The 22780-nt window shown below is 37.5% G+C and overlaps 1 protein-coding gene and 1 long non-coding RNA gene across 4 annotated transcripts in view; one reads left to right on the top strand and one right to left on the bottom strand.

Annotated features, from left to right (window-relative positions):
* UMAD1 (UBAP1-MVB12-associated (UMA) domain containing 1) overlaps nucleotides 1-22780 on the bottom strand; it is a 70515-nt gene that overhangs the window by 29977 nt on the left and 17758 nt on the right. The gene's annotated exons all lie outside the window — the stretch shown is intronic.
* LOC146544110 (uncharacterized) lies at nucleotides 11573-14273 on the top strand. Its single transcript, XR_014884241.1, has 3 exons — nucleotides 11573-12177; nucleotides 12620-12683; nucleotides 13014-14273. It is a non-coding gene; the product is annotated as an uncharacterized LOC146544110 (long non-coding RNA).

The following is a 22780-nucleotide window of genomic DNA, read 5'->3' as shown; positions in this document are numbered from 1 at the left end:
GAGACGCTGACAACAACTTCTGATGAGGGTTGTGAGTGTTTCTACAGCCACTAAAGTGATTTGTGCTTCAGAGCACAAGAGATGCTCTATCCTGCTCCAGGTACCAGAGATCCACCCCAAATTGCTGCCACCCCACATGTGTTTCTTTTTATGCATCAGTGAAGATAAAACAAAGTCTGCAGCGAAAGAATGAGCTGCAAATATGAATCTGTCTAAATCACAGGAAGATCCAACAAACAGCAGGAAACAGAAGCAGATGCTTGCTTGGATTTACACCTTTTTCCAATTTTATGCATAAAAGAGAGACTCTGAGTTTGCCTTGCTTGAAATTATTTCTAAATTAATAAAAAGTACTGTAAAAAGTAACAACAAATTGCTCAGAAGCATGACTTCCTTCTCTGCATCTGAAGCTTCGATCAGTTTCCTCAGTTGCAATCAAAAGTAATGAAAACACGTTACATCTTGGAATTAATCTCTCTTTAATGCTTTCCCAGAACCATAAATTAAAATCTCAGGACAGATCAGAGGAACATTACCGCTGTGTTAATACGTCACAAGAGATGTCAGATTCAAAACAGGGGCTCCCAGTTGCACAGACCCTGCACAGAGTTGCCCAGCTATGCAAATAATGGCTCTTTCATCACCTTACTTCTAACGTACAGCGCCAGGTGAGCGCAGCCACAGCCTGAACCCCAGCAGCACAACAGAGAACTGGCTTCAGAAAACAACCCGACCATCCTTTCACATGCCAACTAAAAATATCGCCGCCCTACCAACGCTCTCAGGGGTCCAGCAGGAAAACAGGATTATTTTCTTATCTCAGCCCACATGGCACGAATATATTTACCTGCATTAACCTAAGACCCAGGCTGCTCTCATCTGAGAGCCCTACCTACCATCCTCCCAGCTTGCTCCCCACGAAACCAAGTGTCATTTGTGATAATTGGTGCTAAGTGAACCAGAAATAAGAGAATGGTAGGGATTCAGCTGACTCATTAATACCAGTGTAACGGATTAACCCTTTTACATTGTCTTCCCCACCCCCCCCCAATTAGTCAGCATCAAAGAGGCTTGAGACTGCACTCATCGGAAACATAAAATGGGACAAAGTGTTTGAAAACAAAGGAGGACATCAAGGAGCAACATAATACTCTGCCACAAGGACTGCCATCTTCAGGGATCCCTTCATACAGCTGGGAAAAGTATTTAAAAAAAAACAGTTAGGCTAAATGTTATGGAAAGGGCAGGGAGAGAATGACATTGCTGGTCTGGAAAGAGTGGAATGCTCCGGTCTGTACAATTACCCACAGCTCCATAGCAAACCGGTCACGTATATGAGGAATGTTTAGCGCAGCACGAAACACACAACTGGCCAGCTCCGAGTACGAGCTACTTATTAACTGTGACTATGAAATTGTTGACGAAATGTTAAAACTCAACCTTTTCTTTTCTTTTTCCCTTTCTTTATTTTTATTTTTAAACACGTGGGCAGCACTTTCTGATTTGTGATGCGAAGCAAGATATTTCTGATTTAGTCAAACAACGCTATTTAGAAAAGTCTCTTCTATAGCAAACTGTCAGTCTGAGGTTTTACATCAGATGAGACGGAACACTTATTTCCCCATGCTTACTTGCTTTAAAAAAAATTCTTCTAAATGCATAACTGCCATAACTGCCACTACAGATTAATGGCTGCCCTCGGTGCCTCTGTTTGCTTCTATTTCATCCCATAAAATACAACCACTTTTATTTGTCAAAATAAGCATACGTAGAAAACTGTGACACATGGAATGCCATTTAGACAAACGTCCCAGACAATTTAAGAAAAAGACCTCAGCCAAATTAGTAACAATATTTTGGAAGAGCGCAGCATTTCTCACTGTGCAGTTATGCACACTGCACCATCACCAAAACCTGGATTATTGTACACAGTAACTTGTGTGCCAGCGCCCAAACTTCAGCTCTGTTTTATGCAATATATGTAAGAACATCACGTGCTGTAAAATGCTTCATCATGGAGTAAATTCCTGTCTGTATAAGTGCTTCTCATCCTTTTAAAAATTCAGTTACAGTTTAGTGAGTACTCCGCTCTCAAGACATCCATTGGGCATTTACATTTGTTTCACACAGTCTGTCTCAATTATACTGCAGCTGTCTCTCAGGGCAGAGCTGGCCATCTCCATCACCAACAGCCACCGCAGAATCTGAAGTTCTTGATTAAAAAGCGAATGGTTTTGTGAGCAGAGCTAAAACTACCGCAGCTGCTCCATTTCACAAACCCAGCACCATTCAGCTGGGGATAATGGCACCGACTCGGAATTGTTCTTCCTGAGAGTTTTCACAATAAAAACAAACCGCACTACTTCCAAATTGTCAAAGACTTAAAAAAAAAAAAAAAAGAAAAGAAAGAAAGAATGAAAGAAAGGAGGACAGAAAAGGAAAGGAAAAAAAAGTCTCCACTATTCTGGAAACAAGTGTTTTCTTTTTACTCTGGGCTTTTGATTTCTACGTCAGCGTTCCTCTATGAATTAAGAAACAAACTGAACACAACCCCTCCCCCAGGCACGCACACACACACACACACCACACGGGTTCCTGTAGGCTCTCTTAATAACTGTTTACAGCAAGTCTGCAGATTTATTAAATAAGAACTGCAATGCTCCAACCTAAACAACCCCCCCCCCAATAGGACTCATCCTAGCCCATTGGCTAATTGTTGCTCATGCTGGTATGTATCAAATTCAGTGACAGGATAACTCAGGGAAATATTATGATAATGATTATTATTCATATACATTGATGCTATGATACAAACTGCAATTCCCTTCACAAAGGCAAAATATAGCTCAGCTCCTGATTCCCTGCACTCCAAGAACTTACCTCCTTTTTTTACAGCATATGAAACAAAACAATGTCAGAATAGAAAAGTGCATCTAAGTAAGCCAGAATACGCATTTGGGAAAAAAAGTTCTATTTAATACAACGCAGCGCACAATTTTTGTATGCCAACTCCTTTTCTTTTAGGTAACTGCAGCAAAATGTAACTATTCACAATAATAAAAAGTACAAGCCACCCAAAACATAGCCACTAAAAAGGTGAAGCAGAATTTTCCAGGTTTGTTGAAATGATTTAATGGAAAACCAAAACCCTTACGTAGGTTTCATACAACATCCTAATACCACCGTCTTAGTAGGCAACCTATCACGTGTCCAGGAAACACAGCTAAATTACATTTAATGTTTCCAAAATAAGGCATGGCCAGTTGGATTTTTAATTTTTCAGTTATCTGGCTACATGAAATCCATTTGTTGTCTTTGTAAAAAATAAGCAGTATGCAGCTGAAAGCACTTTCTATTTGATTCAAATGAAACTATTCAGGAATTTCCCTGAAGTTAATGCTAACTGACGCAAAAATCAGAGCCCTTTCATGGTGTTAAAATTCCCTCATTTCCCAGTTATGAGAAAGAAAAGTTGTCTCCATTGGGGAATTTTCTTTAAAATATTGCCTATAGCTTCCCTGTCACCGCTTTATTCATTACACCTTTATCCCTTAGAAGTATCAGGTTAAATACAGACTGGACATTATAAAATGCTCCAGAACATTGCCTTTTTAGCATAGAAAAGAGGAAAAAATCAGAAACAGTCTACTTTACTTTTCCTGGAGCTGAAGAAGGGTTGATTTTGCGCGGCCAATTAATGAGGGCAGTTTTTAGGCTACAGATATCACTGCACCGTTTTTAGCAAAATAAATATTCTTGCTGCTTTTTAAATTCAGTAGTAACTGAGGATGATAAACAGACACCACTGGATATCTTCTGACTGTTTCTTTTTTAAAAACTCACTATTTGGAAAAGAAACTAGGTGGGTGGGTTTGGCTTCACAAATCAACACATTGCATCCAAAAAGGTTATCAGATTCAGAATTTGTTTTTGAAGTTTGTTGGTTTTTCTTTTTGTCCCTATTGTAAACAAAAAAGACATTCTGAAAGATGAAGAGAAACTGAATGTTTATCTGCAAGCAAACAATAATCTCAGATTTCAGTGGAAAGCCTGATTTAATTCTGGAAATCTTACACACCATGGCACAGAACTGATATGTTTGAGCTCTTCTGTTTATTTGTTTTTGATATAAATGTTCTGCCCCTGCGAAAAATAAGGATTTTAGTGGTCTAACTGCAGCTGCTGTCACAAAGTTGTTCTGCCACTTTCATTTTTGAAATGTCTTCCAGGTAGCTAACCTCAGCACAAATTCTGAACTCCTTTAAGCAAAACTACTTTTTTTTTTTTTAACTTTATTTTTAAATCTACTCCTTAATAACTGTCAAACAGTATTTCCACCTTTGCAGGACTGCATGCAAAATAGAAATATGAATTCTCAATACTGACATTAAGAACGAAGGCTCACAATTTGAATCTATGTTTGATTTTTACTCCAGGATACATATTTATTCCAAGACAGAGAATAATCCTGCTGTGCATTCGACTTTCACCACTTCTGCTTCAGAAGACAAGGAGAACACAGGCTCTGTGGAGCCCATGTGCCAGGGAGAAGACTTAAGCTTACCATGGCAGCATGGAGTCCAGCCCCAGTGACCCAACATGCTGATGTTCCCCAGCCTTTTCCATACAAAAATGCTGCTGAATTTCTGGTATTTACAGAATTATACACGCTTCCTGACACACTATAACTCAATAAAGAGATGCAGCATTTAAAACTTTCCCCAAAGTAGAGCTTGCAGCAATATTCGTTCCAGATTCAGATTGAAAGAACCAAACGAAACCATGTAGAATGCAATGTGTGCATCAGCCTTTACTTCAAGGTGGTCTTCTAAGAGGAGCAAGCAATTCATTTCAACCAAGTGGCACAAGAATGTAAGTCTCAAAAATCTTCCCAAGTTTCATGAACAAAACAGATGGACAGACAGAAATAAATCCTCTGACTGCAGAAAAGCTTTCAGACAGATCTGTCAATAAATGATGGGACAAATCCAGAGGTGTCAGGACTGCAATGATTCCAGCCCTCCCAAAAACACCGCTGTAATTTCCACTCTCAACTTTATTATCATCATTATTATTATTATTATTTTATTTATTTTTGCATTTTCAGGTCATGCACAACGAGCAGAGGGGAAGAAAGAGAGACTGCCATGACCTACATACTGAACCTATATTCCCTTTTGAATATTCACAGCCTTATCTCCGCCAGCTCCTCTAAGGTGTTTAGAAAGAGACCAGGGTACTTTGCTGTTCTCCCATTTCAGAGCTCAGGTGAGAGCAGGGAAATTGTCTCACTTGAATTCATCAAATGTGGGGGTGGGATGGGGAGAGACAAATATTACAAGTAATTAGTGAAAAATCCATTTGATGTTTGTAATGTTATGCATATTCCATGGCAACATTTTTACATTCCATGGATTATTCTTATAAAAACTGACTGTTTCTGAACAGGGAGACTGAGAAAGTTAAGAGTCTAATCTCTTTGTTAAATCTAATAAATGCTTCATCAAGACAATTATGCAATCATGAGGTTTGGAATCAAAGGAAATGCAGAATCATCACTGAGATACAAATTAAATAAACTGTTTTTAACCATAACAGAGTATTACAAAACTACTATTGTAGTTTTCACTTTTGGAAATACTCTCCAATTCACTCAGATGGAAGACCTGCTACTACAGCAATGTTAGTAAGATAAATCAGGTGACATTCCTCAAGGGCTCAAGAGAAAGCTAGTCCAGAGTATATAAACTGAGGTCAAAAATGAGTCAGCCTCAAACAAATCTTGAGATGTACATTTACAAACACATTCTTCATAAACAGCTACTTCAAAAGGAAGCTAATAGTGGCCAAACATTTAGAAAAAATAAAAACTAAACACGATCAATATACCTTTATGAACACGAAAATGTGCTACACATCCACACAGCAGTTAGTGTTAGATATTTAGCAGGTGCAAAAATTTGTATTGGGTATTACAAGGCTAAAAAACACCTCTTCTGAAATCTCAGCTATTTAAGATTGACAGGGATTTTGTGAGCAAGTGGAAGGTACAACCTGCAAAGTCTAGCTGAAAAATAATATCAGAACCAGAAATAAGTAGATGTAACATTATTCCAAGGGACAAGAGGGAGGGTGTTTGGATTTCATTCTTGCTCTGTTAAAATACCCTGGGGGTAATGGAATCAACTGGATACTATCATAAACTCTGTTAGGAAGTAAATCTTGATAAATGTTTTGAACAAGCTACATACATTGTCACTTACTGTGAAAAGCAGTGAAATGCCAAGCGTTTTCTTCCCACTTTGTATGTTCTAAGGTGGATTTCTGACTGAAATAATCCTGGATTAAAACCATTCAAATCACATGAACTCTTTGTTCACAATAATCTGCACTTCCTTTAATTTGAAAAAGGCAGCACTAATACTGATGTTTGGAAGAGTACCACGCTATTGGATTCAAAATCTATAACAAATTTTTTCCATTACAAAACCCCTGATAAAAGTCCTTTCCAGTACGGACAACTGAAAGACAATTTCAAGAGAATGGATTAGCTTCAGTATTACAAAAGAAATATTAAATATGGGTGGATATACACCAAAAGCAACACTAATATGTTTTTACTGTGATGGAACACTTTCCATTTCCTAAAAAGTTTATCCTTACTATTACCTCATTCCCTTACTCTTCTACTACAACTTTCAAGACATGGGGGAGCAACCTAGAGCAATGGTTGTGTAGGATGTACTTTACAGTTTGCATTCTTTTCTTACTGATCATGATAGGTGACGGAATTTTTATTTCTTCACATGGCATTTATTGACACAAGTTTGTCCTGAAAAGGCAAATCAGTCTGGAAGTAGGCAGTGTATGTGGCAAAGCTGTAAAGCTGGGAGAAGAGACTGAGAGGCTGAAATCAATGACATACACAGCAGCTGAAGAAAGCAAAAGCATACAGTCTCAGCCGATGTTAATAGAGCCACTGTGTAGTTGTGCTCCCAGTGTTACATCTCAGAAGGACACCCCCAGTTTGCAAAGTGACCTCCTTTCTCAGCCTTAGATTGGAGGCCAAAATGCTTCAGTAAACTTTCAGTCTTACTTCTTGCAAAATGTGTATCATTTCAACAAATTGGCAAGGGCTGATTTTATCACTTGAACATGTTTGAGATTAGAAGTAAAGTAACTAGAGCACAGAATCAGCATATCACAGCCTGCAAGCTTCTATTTAGGTAATGAAATATTTATTTAATGGTAATATATGTTTTAAATCTCTTCAGCCTAAGGAATCAAGGTAAACATGAAGTTACTGGCTATGAAAGGGTTAAATGTTTAAAAATTAATTTAGTTATGGTACAGCAGAAGAATGTGCCATAATGCAGCCTGGGTCCATTTACAAGTCAAAGCAAATAGGAATCACCATTTGGGAGGACCATGCTCCTCTGAGCTACCAGACACTCCCCGAGCTTACATCAGCTGCTCTACCCTTCTGGGTAGACGGCAGTACTCATCTACCAGGACTGTTGGTAGCCAAACAAAAAAGCCATCCCTTGGTTCAACACCTTCTGTTTGACTTTGCACTTAATGAAGCCCTTCCGTGCATTTTTATCTCCCTGTTATGCCACTTCCTTTCTACGCTCTCATTACTGCTTTCCACTTTCTTCAGCAGCAGCACAACATCTCTGCATTTCTACTCCAGCTCCAAACATGTGCCCTCTGAACGGTATCTCAAGCTGATTTCACAAGGCATTTACATGAAGTAACCCGATTTTGTTCCCTACAAACGAGGCACCACACAGCCATCCCCAGGGCTGGGCCAGCTGAAGGCCTAAAAGCCGACTGCAGCGCTGCTACTTTACCCGATGCTCTGCTGAGAGCTCGGTTTGTTAAGCAGGCAGGAAACGCCAACACGTGTGTGTGCGGTGTGGGAGGGAGTGACTTGTTTTGCACCAGCTTAGTGAAATGAATCAAATCGTCAAAAAAGCAGACAAGCCACTAGACTGGTGCTAGTGCAGGAAGAACAGGCCTGCAACCACTCTAAATCATTAGCCCTATCTGTGCCTGAAGCAGAGGCTGCTTGGGTAAAGAAGATCTGTGAGCTTGGCCTCCACTGGTCACTGATCTCACCTCTATTTTTCTTTTTTAAACAGAAGACTGTTGTACTTGAAACTAGAGCTGGGTTGTGCCTTGGAACTGAGGAGACTATGGGTACAGGAAGACAAGTATTGCAGACAGTATCACTGATAATTTCAAAAATTAATAAAAAAAACCGGCAACGCATTGAGCTAAATATTTCATCACCTATCACACATTAGTCGTGGAGCACTTCATTACACAAGGTTTTATTATGCCAGTCAAAAAGCACCATTTCTTTGGCGCCATTTTATATTACATATTTGTGATGGGTTTCTCCAGGGGCAGGTACTGTTTTCAAATTCTTCATCTTCCTTTGAAATTATCCAGAATTAGGATATTTCTTTTAAAAAAACCGTTAGAGCAGAAGGTGCAGGCGTTCTGAAGTTACAATAGCAGAGCAGCACCCCCACGGAGAAAAAAATTACTAAAGCTCTGCTGAAAATAAACCAGGATGATTTAAAAAAAAATCACCTTATGCTTGTCCAATGGAATTTAATGTTACTTTAAGTTGCAGCCTGGGATTTAGTTCAAAATGCTATGTTGTGCATACCCTAAATTTCATTTGCTTTTGACTCTGAAATTCCTCAGGATATCTGTACATTTTCAAACAACTATTTTAGGACATTCACAGTTCCCAGGATGTTTCCACTGTTCCCCAGAATTTCACTTTAATTACCTCCACAGTGGTCAAAGGTCTTAAAACATTGCAGAAGGGGGGAAAAAAAAAAAAAAAAAAAACGAAAAAAAAAACCCCAAAACAGTTATAAGTATGCAAACCAGAGACAAACCAGTGAAGTTAAATATTAACTTCTGGACAAGGTTGGCATGCTCTTACCTGATGGTAGTGTGTTGTGCTATGCTCATTGGGCCAGACTGCCCTGACAAAAGACTACCTACATGTAGCTGCACTGGCTCAGAAACAGATACAAAATACACCCCAAACCTCTGCAACTCAGACATATTTATTTGACTCCTTTTTGTGCCTAATTTCCAACAAGCTCGTATTCTTGTGGGCAACATTCCCTTCTGGGTAAAAGAGACGACGCAGATCAAGTTGTTTTTCTCCCACTCTGTTCCCTCTCTGTCCAGGGTTTCTGGAGTTGATTTACATTAGAATTACATTTGCATCTCTCTATCTTAAATCAGGCCCATTATTTCCTTCCTTTTAATTGTTTATGGTTGCTGAGGAAAGAGGAAGAATTTATTCTTCTTTTTTTCCTCTTCAAATAACTAGAAGAGTATCACCAAGTAATGTATGCTTTGTAATATAAAATTTAAAATGACCAATTGAACAGAGTAAAGAGCAGCAGCACCAAACTCCCTGGTATCATTAGAAAACGTAGTACATCTATCAAAACTCTACTGAACATCTATTTGGCATTAGTCTTTCTGAAAGCAACTCCAGTACAAAAAAATTGCCATGTGATTTGGGGACTAAATGGAAATGTGTGCCTTTCTCAAAAGCCTTGACATGTGATGCTTGGAAAAGCTGCAGAGAAGCCAGAAATTCCAGATAACAGAGCTCTTCCACATAATGTTACTGCTTCCCTTAATTGTGTTTCCCTTAAAATACCTTTGCATCCTCTCATGGGGTTTGATACTGGTCCTATGAAAAGCAGTTAGCTTTAGCAATGAAAGATCAAGCCTACTATAAGGAAAGTTCTACCACCCATATGCTGCAAACAGAAAAACTATATGCTGCAATATAAGGAATTCAATGAAGGTACCTAAATTAGAGCCTAGTAAGTTTATATGGTTACCAAAACTATCTGGGGGGCAATTCAAGATATTGAAGCAGAAATACAAAATGTTTTATAGCAAGATTTGACTTTGTTACAAGAACTCTTGATTTGTTTATAACTGCTTTCTCTCTGAATGTAACACAACAATGCTTCTTTGCTTCCCTATTTATCCAACTTAGATCATTGCCATTATTCTGGTACAGAGGAAAAGGAAGGGAAGAAACATTAATCATATCCTTACTTGCCAACTTTGAACTGATAGTTTGAAATTTTAGTAGTTAGATTGAATAAGGATAGCTGTACCTAGATCATCAAGCCTATAATTACATTGTCCATGCTATTTACCACTACGCACACACAGCTAGGTATGTACTCCTTTTATACAAAACAGTACCACTCATCTGTTTTGTTGCTGTTTAATCTATCAATTATTAGAACATACAGACAGATTTCTTTGCAAAAAAAATATGATCAGTCTCCTTCCCCAACCCCCCTCTTTTTAGTTTAACTTCATGACTTCTGATCTACTAACTGCCTCAGTTTTGATTCTTTGTATAGCCTTTATGCTGCAGATGATGTTTCTTTGTTAAATGCTTTGCTGTTTCCCGTTGTGAAAAATTAATTGACTGTTACTATTCAAGTCCTAACAAACAGCATTACTACTGTCCTTTGCTAATTACGCCATGCCTGTGTTTTACATAACATTTCACACTACATTTGTTTTTCTACTTTATATTTTAGGGAAGCTTAGTTGTAAGAACGCGCATTTATGTTCATATTATCTTGACCTAGCAGACCAGATCTGATTGCTTTTTAAACATATGCTAATAATTGCCTCGGAAACAACAGACAAATACAAGTGCTGCATTCAGCGTGACTGCAAGAAAAGTTAAATTGGTCTGCCACTTTAAATAAGCTTAACTTGCCATTTTTAAACCATTTTTGCTATGGTCCCAGTGATTATATAATGGAGCTATCTCTGTGGTAGTAATGCCTGATGAGCTCACTAAAAAAATAAGCCTAGCCTGTTGGAGAACTCAAACTATTATGGCGACCATAAAACTGCTGGTCAAGAAAGAGTGAAGGGTAAAATAGCCAAGACGACCTCTTAGTATTACCATGCACACTACTCAGACAACTAGCAGTAGTTTGTCAAAATGTACAGGATCTTTCTACTATTTTTACAACAATTAACACATATGAATTCAAAATAAAAGTACTAATATACATAGCTGCTAAAAGATCAAGTCATAAAAAAGAAATTATTCTGGTTTTCAGTCAAAAGTGTTACTTAAAATTAGCTTCTTAACAAGGTGCTAGAAGAAAAAGAGAAAGGACAAAAAGGATGAATAGGCCAGACTGAGGAGGAAAAGCAACAGACACAACTTTTCCTATTTGAAGGTAAGACCAAGAATCAGCAAAGATTTTGACTAGATGAAAAAACTGCTTCAATGCTGTAACAAAGGTCTATAATTATATACAGTCTTATCTAAGACATATATATTATCACAATATATCTTTTAGACCAGGATTTTTGGGTTTGTTTTCTCAATTTTAGCATGGGAAAAAAAGCTGAATCAGTAGGCCTAAAGGCTCGCTGAAGTAGGGAGGACAAAAAATTTTGGTAGCTATCAGAATACAATAAATCTTTCTTAATGGACAAATAACAAGTGACTCTTAAAAATAATTGCAGCAGTGGTTAGTTGTACTTCTAAAGGTCTAATAACTCGAGAAAGACAAAGTCTACATGCAAAAGTAGGATAGACAGCTAGAGAAGGCAGATATATTAGGCTTTGGGTCACAGAAGCTCTTTGATACTGAAACTGGAAGCAGTAAGTTTGAAAATGAGTGACAAGTGTTAAATTATTGTTTGGAGCTGAGTACAGATTTGTCCATCGTTCGTAAGAGGTATTTGTTATTTTATCTGATCAACATGAAAAATCATAACTTCAGGAAAGATCTTCACTTTACAGCAAATACAAATGACTACCTCTCCCTACAAGAAAATGAATCCCTGTCATCTCTCCTCCCACCATGTCTCCTTTAAAAACAACCATCTTTTTTTTTTCTTTTTTTTTTTTCTTTTTTTTTTCCCAGAATGGTTCGATTTACCTACATTCTGAGACACTGTCTCAGCTCCTATCTGGCTATGGAGCAGCAGCTTTTATTTCCACATCTGAGGAAGGACTCATCTCTCCAAAAAGCTGTTCTAGTTTTCCGTAAAGATTAATGGTTATTGGAAGATATTACCTCTGCCTATGACAGCTGTCCTGCCTAAAGGTCTTCTACCAAACAAACTCATAAAGTAAGTAAAATAAAACCTAAATGAATAAGAAATAATTCTGAAAGACAAACTCGATGTCAGTTGCAGAGAGATCAGGTTACCTCAGAGTTACAACTGTTCAACATTTCCTTTCCAAAGCAGAAGCTTCCAATACATGTAAGAATGTTTTCCTACACTGTGGTTTAGTTAGAGAAAAGCTGAAGTAAAAATTCAAAGACTAATCTGCTTTTGAAACACAAAGTAAATTCAATTAGATGTCTGCAATTTTAAGTTCAAAGATGTTACAGCAAATAGTCCATAGCATACAGCAAAGATCATTTTTAAGGACAGAAAGTGACATAAAGCTAGATCTTAAATATTTCTATTTTAAAACAGCCTGCTGCCATTAATTAGAGCCATTATTGTGACGTGTACAGACAAGAATTAACACAGTGTAATCAAGCCTTAACTTCTGCATTTCCAGAGTTCGGTTCTCAGTTCCATAACTGACACCATCTGGCCCAAGCTTCGCGTATCGTCACAGGACAGTAAGCTGACCTCCTTCTATGATAAAGTCACCTGCTTCATGACCACTGCATCAGTTAACATGCTAATTCTGTAATCAGAAAGTCTCCATGTAATGCACAAAAATTTTCAGTTCTTGATCCCTACAAGCTGTCCGTGTGCGTGGCTTGAACATCATTTCAGCTAAGACCAAGACAATTTGCTCTAGATAACTCAATGACTAATGCCAAAGTCATTCTGAACTTTTCTCACTACACCTCAATGCTGCCCTTTCCACATCAGCTTTTTACTCTGACTAAGCCTTCACCATCTTTATTGCTGCTATTTTTTTTTTTCCAAATTTGTTCATGAAGATAACATCATCAGGTTTCTTCGTAATGAACTTCCTGATGCCATCAGCCACGAGTGGGAAAAACTATAAAACAAATTCCATAACAGTTTTCAAGACAGTTCACAAAATTCTGCTCCCTGGAATATTTACACCAAATTGCCAACTGACAACCATCACCACCACTTTATTTCTGAAAAATCAAGCAAGCAAACAACAAGAAAAAAGTTCATATTTTTCTTTATTTATGCTACTCACCTATCTTTCAGATGACAAATTCTCGGGACGGGGTCTTTTAGTGATATGTACACACCTCTTATAAAATAGCATAATGAAGTTAGCTACTAGACAAAACTAGGCTATTACTAAACAGGAATGACAACTACACACTGGTATTATTTAAATAAGAACTGAAACATAGCTTTTATTACAAAGCCTAATGGAATGGGATGAAAAAAAAAGAATAAATAACTGCAGCTGTAATTTTCTGGAAGCTAGGTTTTTTATTGCATCCCTGAAGTGAAAAGTGTCTGGCTTTAGCCTTTAACACATCCATGTCCAATAGAAAAATTAAGCTAGTTTAGCACCTTGTATTTTGCCCTAACGGACTATTTCTTCTCAAGCTATAAGCCTCTGTACCAGCACAATAAAATTGTATTAAAAAAAAAAAAAAAAGTAGAAAAAAGAGTTTTGTTTCAGCAAGGACTTCAGAATAAGATTCTCAGAAAATAATCCGATGTCTGTTCCTCTAATGACTAGCCAGCAGGAGTATTCAAGCACAGTGTAATCACTCCTCCACCATACCCAACACTACTGCATTAAACTATAATTCAGTTGATCTGCTGCTGAGAGTCACTTATTACATTTGAGTTCTGTGGATGGTGATAGTGCATTAAATGACGCTACAAAAAAAAGAAAAAGCTCTTACCAACTGGACATATATATCTATTACACAAATGTTTGATAAACATGAAGATTACTTCAGCGATGCTCTATGGGAACACTTTATGCAGGAAAGTGGTTATTTTTCTTTCTCATTCTGTACTTTCCTTCACTTGACGCTTGCACTTTGTCTGAAAATTGGACTGCTGACAGATTTTTGAAGTACACGTGCACGTGAGATTTAATTACTGCAAAACTACAACATAATTTTTAAAATTATGTCTGCTGAAGACTGAAATATATTTTGGTGTCAGTACTTGCATGGCTTCTTTAGGTTAGTGAGCAGTGACAGTACCACGAGTAATTGCTCTGAACCGCCATGCACCTAGCGGTGTGTTCTTTGAACAGGGCTCTGCGAAGGCTAAAGTTTTATATTGATCAATTAAAGCTGTATGCTCTGTGGTGTCAAATAAAATCAGCTTTTTTCAATTTTAAGGAAAATCTTACTTTAAAATGCACAGGTGAGCTTGGGGTTTTTCTTAGTGTTCTCATTTCATGTGGTAATTGAATGATGGGATTCTCACAAGCATGAATGAAGGAACAAATTATTCTCCACTCCAGCATGTTGTTTGCTTCATTTGAAATTAATTAGCTGAAGCCTAGATTCTAGATGTCTTCTCATAAAGCACCAAGTGTCTTTAATTGGCAGACTTCATTCTGTTTACTGCAGTACAGAGTCTGTACTAGGTCACTAAAACCACTTGTGTTATTACCAGTGTAAGTACTGAGCCTTTACTGCACAAAAAGCTCACTCCAGCTGAGTCCCGATTTATACAGACTACAACAGCTTCAAAGTTTAATATCATGCAGAGATTTAAACTTCAATAAATTGATAAGACAGAAATCAGAATTTTCAACATTATAATAATTATTTTCAAAAGTACACTGCATGGATGTACGATTAAAAGCCAAAATAGACCTTAATCCTGTAGTAACACTACAATGACTCACCGAATACAAAAGTCAACCAGAGATCTCAGTGAAGCCCATTTATTTTTAATACATTATTTGGGACCAGCTGAACATAAAAGTGAAAGAAAAGATCATAGATGAGATTCTTTGCTAGCTAAACATGCTTATCACAGGATGTAGTAGGAAATTAACCTGGTTCACCTTACAAATTTACAATTAAAGCAAACAAACAAAAATGAAACTACCAACACTCATAAATCAGGACACAATTTAAAAGGAAAACAATTAGTAGAAAAAGTATGGATTTCCCCATACCTTCCAAGTTGGTAAATGCAGTCCTTAATGCCAAAAAAATAGAAAAGAATCAGACAAGCTCTTTAGTAAACATTAAGATTGAACTATTACAGACTATGAGTAGAACCTTTCACTACAGCAGACTTATGATATTTCGTGAGCAAACAAAGAAAAAAAATCAAAACCAAAAGAGAGTCATTCAAAATATTCCACATGTGCAATTTTAGTGGCTTTCCTAAAATCAGCAGCTGGCCAGAAATACTATGGCAAAAATCAAATGTATCTGACAACAATTTATTACATGCTTTACAAAACTTTACCTATTTTACCTTTTAAGTTGACATCTACAGGACTTCCTAGTTAATGGAAAACTTCTCGTAACACTTCTAACATCCAGCTCTGCCAACCTGGTTAATCTTGCTGTGTTTTATTAAATACAGTGGGGGACAAAAAAAATGCCATCCCTCCCCAACTTTTGTGTGTGTGTGTCAGCTACTAATATGAAACACTTTCAGACCACGATAAAATGGAAATGACAGTGGTCTTAACGTTAACAGTGTTAAAATAAATCTTTACAGAATGTGAGAGCACCTATAACTAAATAAATACTCCTAAGCATCCCCATTCAGCTCAGGTTTTGAACTATATACAAACATCTGTAAAAATTGAGCAGTCATATGTTGTTATCAGAATCACACAGCAAGTCTTTTTGAATTCTCTCAATCAAGAAAGTATTCATATTTAGTATATTCAGCTGTAAAAATCAGTGACTTTCTTTTTCATTTGGTTAAGGAGGTTTCCTCAAGAAGTCAACAAATCATTTCACTGGCATGTCCCCAGATCCTGAAATGTTTGTTTCCATCCTATTCTAAACAATCTCCTTATCTGAATAGTGGGCCAGAACTGTAGATGCCATTACTATAAGAACAGTAAATTCCAAGTAAGCATAATAGGAAGAATAGGAAAAGATATTTAGACACCCTGCCATATACAATGCTACAGAGTGCCTTGATAACATACAAGATCTGTCAATGAAGATCTACAACTAGTGAGAATCTGCATATATCTTTTTTTTTTCCATATCTTCTGTTTATGTATAAATAGGAAAGGAGATGGTTCTAGATGGTGTTCCAAAAATCAAATCATCTGTCTCTGATCACTTGATCAATGATAAGTTGCAATATAAAACCAATTAAAAATACACAACTTTGCTTCAGTTTCTAGACTGGGACTTGGACACATAAGGAAGAAAGTCTGTAACAGCATATACTTTTTAAGGATGACAAATTTATATCTATTTGAGTTAAATACTAAGCTTTAAGGAAAGCTCCCAATTTCCATCAAAATGCTTCACTAAAAATAATCACTACAGGGAAAATGATAATGGTTGAAAAGAGATTTAACTGATCATGTTACTAAACCAGCGGGTTTGGATTGGAGGTTTGATGTCCAAATAAGGCATTTAATATGAGTTCCTTTCTTTGAACATGCTTAAATGATTGTAAGACATGTGACCTGCAGTTCAAACACAGCCTCCCTGTCTTATATCTTACAGGACAGACACTGTAAAGTTAGGTACAATACAAATTTTGTAGCAGTTACTAGTCATAAATCAAGGTTTTTTAAGTTCTACTGGTCTTATGAACCTGAAGAACCCCGTATTCTCAAAAGTCTTTGAAGCCACCTGGTTTCCAGACACAAATAAGTTACACATTTGCCCTTGAGTCTGAGGATGTGCTGATATAGCTATGTACTGGCAGACAAGCTGCTCTGCAAACCTTTCTACACAGGCAGGAGTCAAGGCAACCCCTCACTTGCCCAGGTAGCTCCACTACTGTGTCACTGTGCCGAGGTAACCCAAACCTTGCTATCAGCTGGGCAGCAGCTCAAGCACAGTTCCAACACTGTTGCATTTTAATAAATATGGAAGTCTCATGTACAGAAAACCTGCCTCCAAAATGAACTCAAATCTCTCTGGACTTACCACATAGATAACCTAGAGGTCAAGTTAAATTGACAGCAAAAGCCACAGGCCATTCAGGAAGAAACACTTTGGAAAATCCACAGCAGTATCACTGTTATTCTCTTTCCTACAAGGTTTTACTAGACCAGATGTACAGCAATAAAAAGTTGAAAAACGCAGCCATGGCCTTGCTCTTTGCTTCTCAGGAACAATCCACAGGTTCACATCTCGGTTCTGACATGTATGAGCAGCAATAAGGTACTGTACTCAAGACGTGTGAGGGCTGGCCTAGCCAAACCTGCTGATGTGCTCTTCTTGCAAATTTTGGTGTTCATCTCCCCCTGGTGGACTACGTGCAGAGAAGGGGATCTGCTCCACCAGGGAAGTCCTCTTTTAGAGGAGAAGTCCTCTAGAATCGACCTAACTCCACTCATCTTCCAGTTACTACAGAATCTTTGCCCTCAATTCACCAACTGGCAAAACCAACAAGACCATCTGAGGTAAGCAGGTTCCGAGACATCAGCATGGTCAGCATGTTGCCAAGAAGAATGGGGTAGCTCTCTTTTTCTGGAACATACGTGTGTGTTGAACATGCAGAACAATTATTTTAACAAGTACATAGATTTCTTCAAACTTATCTGCTGTGGCACCGGAAGGCTGAGTTCAGTTTATGTATGGACGGGATTGATTTGAACAAGGTATAAAATAATGCCCACAATTAGTGTAGACATATGAGATCTGGATCAATAACACACAAGAGTAAACAGAACCAGAATTCCTAATAGATTTACTTGTATATTCTCTGAAAGATGCCAAAATATTGTGCTTCTAGTATTGTGCAAATGCTGCAGGATACTCATCAACTGAAGCATGGGACAATGAAAAGTCGATCAATCTTCCTCAGGTGATAACAGTAATCAGCTTTTGTCAGCACAGCCAACAGAAGCTGTCTATACCAGACCTACACTCAATTTCTAGATCTACTCAAGACAATCAATCTCATGAATTTTTGCAGCTCCCTCACTTTTATGCAGAACATTTCCTTGTACTACTTTTCCTCCGTACTCCCTGCACACCCTCAGTGCTTCAGGTGAAGAAGCTGAAAGAGAACATATGGCTAAATGCTAGAATTAAAATCTTTGGAAGGCAGCAAAATAAGAAATCATTTTTCTTTTTTCAATTCTCATGTTTGGAAAAATGAGATTCAACTTATCCATCTTTGTACATAATACATCCAGCAGGGCTTTATCTAGGTTCTTCTTGCTTTGAATCTACTAATAATATGAAGATTTCAGACAATGGGTAGTAGTTTTTGGCATTTGCTCTGCCCTTACTCAGCTATTTCCAAAAACCTACTTTGAAAGTGTGGGTAGCACACTTGAGAGCAAGTCTCAACTACAGTCAAATTTGAACTTACAGCAGAAAGTGCTTCATGCTTTTATTCTGCATTTTTAAGGCCCCCAAAATTAAGCGATGTTTACTTACTAGAAAGGCTTAAAAGCAATGTAGACAATGTAATGGGTTAACTCCTTCAGTATCAAACCAGGTTTATTAACTACACTGTGTTATTCTCACAAGTCACCATAGTGAGCAGACAGTAGATATCTCCAGTCTGAGTTAGCACAAGCTAAGACTTTCCACTGCAAACTTTCAAGGTGGCAGCTGTTCTCTCTAGTCAGCACTTGTGAATTCCTAAGTACTTACATTTTATTAAAAATAAATTTGAAGTCACTATCTGTAGGCAATATTAAACACCTTATCTCAACGTGTCAAGTGTACAAAACTGTTTAACTTTCTACCAACTGCCATTAATCATATCAAGCCTTTGCAGTTCTTAGTGAAAACTAACTTGGTAAACGTGGAGGGAAAAAAAAAAGGAAGTCTATATATAAAGAGCAGATGACTTCATTTCTCCTGGAGATTTGCAGATTTTTTTTGAAGCCTGACAAAAGGTTCCAACTTCATCTGAATCTGCTGACAATCAGCCATCTTTAATACCAGAACTGGAATAAGTTTTCCAATCTTCTTCAATCTGAATTCAATGTGGGACACAGCACATGAACTTAATTCCTGTGAAAAAGCATGCTTTCACTCCATTTGTGAGAAAGTTCTGATGTAAAAAACATGCTTTTTTTAATGTAGTAAGGTGATGTAGTAAGCACTTCAAGCATATCAGTAAAACCACCTACACTTCAGCTGACAACAGCTGAAAATCACCAGCTTGAACATCAAATTTGTAATGGCCACACAGATGCATCCATAGAGATGCAAACATTATGTCAGTATTTTCATCAACATCAATCTATTTAAGGATCTGCTTGCTTTGGACATTTGTCTTTTAGTTAGGTTGCTCTGAAGCTACCGAACAATAGACTTGTGCTTTTTTTCTACTATGTATCATAGAATGATAGAATGGTTTGGGTTGGAAGGAACCTTTAAGATCATCTAGTTCCAACCCCCTGCTATAGACCAGGTTGCTCACAGCCCTATCCAGCCTCTCCTTGACTGCTTCCAGGGTGGGGGCATCCACAACCTCTCTGGGCAACCTGTTCCCAATGTCTCACCAAGAACTTCTTCCTAATATCTAATCAAAATCTACCCTCTTCCAGCTTAAAGCCATTTCCCCTTGTCCTGTCACTACTTGCCCTTATAAAATGTCCCTCCCCAGCTTTCCTGTAGGCCCCTCTACTGCTTCATCCACCAGTAACCATCAGTAATCCATCAGTAACCTCCCTACAATTCCAGGTAGCAATGTGTGTTCTCAGAAATAGGCAGTGACATTCTGCTCCTTTTATAGGACTTCTCATAGCCCATACTTTTTTTAAACATTTCTCTTATATACTTATCTTTTCTCTTAAAAGACTCACTTTGAGATCTCAAACCATCCAGACACCTAGCACAGAGATTTGCAAAAGCAAGCAACTTCCTTCTTCTGAATGAAACATCATTGGCTTACCATACACACAAGTCATCCTCCGGCGCATGGCTGCTCTTAGACAGATGGCCTCAAGTTGTTCCTACTCAAACACGTCCACTCACCAGAGACAGATTATGAATTAATTCACCTATTAAGATGTTTTTTAAGAACTTGCAAAGCTTTTGTTTAAAAAAAAAAAAAAATCACAACCCCCCCCTCCAAATATACTTAACCAATACAAAAGAGATGGTGTCAATGCACTATAACAAGATTTCAATTGCGTTTGTGAGATAAGCTTAGCTACAGCTACTTGAGATTTTGTAAGCATAAAAAACAGATCTACCAAGTCTACCAACTGATATACACAATGCTGTTACAGCAATAAAAGAATACCTTGCTGAACCACCCAATTTTAAAAGAAAAATAACATAAGCTCAGCATGAACATCTAAGATTTTTGTGAGTTTTAATAAAGTTTTATGTAAAGGCTACAACGAATGAAAAGATTTTAACAAGTTGAGAACTGCTCCTAAAAGAAAAAGTTAGTTTAGAACAACAATCCGTACCCTTTCACAGGTACAAAAAAGCATAGGTTTTCACACTTGTGTGGCTTGTGTGTTTTTCTTTGTTCCTTGTTAATAATTTTATGATTGCTGTACCAATTAAGCTTCAGAGAAGTCTCAAGAATAGAGCTGCTAACCCAGCTCCACACAAGGAAGGGTTACCTGATCGAAGCAGCTGCTCAAGCCACTGTTGCCCACCAGCAGCCCAAATCCAAGTACTTTGCTGGGCTTATCCAAGAGCAACTCCTGAGCTACATTGGTGGTTGCGTGATTTCAGACTAGCCCATCCCCAGTGTGACACTTCTCAACAAACTGTAAGATCAAAGACCAAATTTAAAGGAGCAATCTGAAGGGGGCATTAAAGGACTGAAGCAAGAAAAAAGAAGAGAGAGAAATGAGCTAAGGCTAGTGAGGAGAAAGCCAGTGAAGACCAGGCCTTAGTTTTGCTCGTAACGCAGCTACCAGCTATTGTGAAAGGGGTTTTTTCCTTTCAGAGCCATTATCCATTCCTTATTACTGTAGACTGCAATTGTGTGACTGACAAAATACATAATTTTCATACTAGTTAAAAGCAGACAAGCTCATGATTTACTAGATGATGATACATTTAGAAAGCATAGCTGTTCTATTTAGAATTTCAACTTCTTCACTTAGAAATGAATATTAAGATAGAAATACTGTAAAAGTTTGTTGTTTTTTTTTTTAATTTATATCTAATTAGCTTTCACTGGAAATAAAAACAAATATGAAATGTATAATTTTTCCTATCAACAAAGAAATGTACTATTCAGTTTCCAAAATCACTTATGTTTCTAGCCCAAGAATATTTCGCATTTCTTTGTGACTGATCCGCGGAAAATTATTTTCCTCCTTAAAAATCAATGAGCAAAACATGCCCAATTCTTTCAGATAAGATAAACTTTATTTTGGTACCACAAGGACTGCTCTGAAAGTAACATCCCCTATTTTATTATGTTAGTCCCTGACATCAGAGGCAGATGTCAGTGGTATGGCAGTAAGGCTGCAGCAGATGGCAGCACAGGGGCAGTCTGACAAAATGGCGTCCGACATGGGAGTGTGTATGAAGCAAAGGTGTGGAACGGAATTTCTCCATATGGAAAAAATGGCACCCACTGGCATTCACTGATGCTTGCTGAATGTTGATGGAGAACAAACAGTGGATGTGAGCACAGTGAGGTGGTGGGTGGCGCATTTCAGCAGTGGAGACAGCAAGAGCGGGTCGCTTCTGCTGGTGCAGATACTCATGAGTACAGCATGCAGGCTCTTGTTCATTGCTGGCAAAAATGCACAGCTAACGGCAGTGGTTGTGTGGAAAAAGAATGTTTTGTAGCTGAGAATTTGCTCTGTCAAATAGCATTGTTGTGCTCTTTGTATCTGTTGTCAATTCCATGAAAATAAAGAGGAAAGTAATGCCTGCTATGTATTTTTCTCAAGTACAGGCACTCAATGCCATAACTTAATTTTTTTTAAATAAATATGTAACATTCAGCTTTCATTACATCACACTGATTTTTAAAGAGTAAGGCATATGACATAAATGTGAAAAGGAAATGAAGGTATTTTCTAGAACTATTTATAGTATCCAGTCACGCTGAACTGATGGTATTTCCTCCTGTATTGAAAATGCAGACAGCTGCATACAAAATAGATAGCATCAACTTTCAATTTACATCTAATGCAGAAAATAGTACTGAATCATATTAGTATGAAAACTTAATATTGCTTATAGTTTACACTAGGAAAGAAAACTTTACTGTGACCAAATTTTGCAAGTAACAATCTGTATGGATAACCACATATTTCTGTGGAACATATTCACATATAAAAACTACTAACAATTACACTCATTTTCTTAAGAATTAAATTTTAGCATTGGTAAAACATTTATTTCAGTGAAAGCACTTAGATACAAAATAAATTGTTGGCAGAATGAAGTTGTTTTGTATTTTTTAATTAAAAGAAGCTGTAAAGCAGAGTTTGTATAACACATCGTTTCTCCCGAATGTCTGGAATCCAGCCAACAGCTATTGGTTTCTCTAAGATTTAAGTCTTCTGAACAACAGAAGCCGAATTCTGAACAGGGATAGGTAATAATTTGCATCATGTCTTTGATAAGTTATACTTTTTTTTACCTGTCTACCTATTCATTTTAAAATTTGTTAGCTTTAGGGTCAGAAGGGC

This window comes from Meleagris gallopavo, chromosome 6 (genome assembly GCF_905368555.1).
Source record: "Meleagris gallopavo chromosome 6, MGAL_WU_HG_1.1, whole genome shotgun sequence".
Classification (NCBI taxonomy): Eukaryota; Metazoa; Chordata; class Aves; order Galliformes; family Phasianidae; genus Meleagris; species Meleagris gallopavo.
This window is presented reverse-complemented; position numbering and strand designations above follow the sequence as displayed.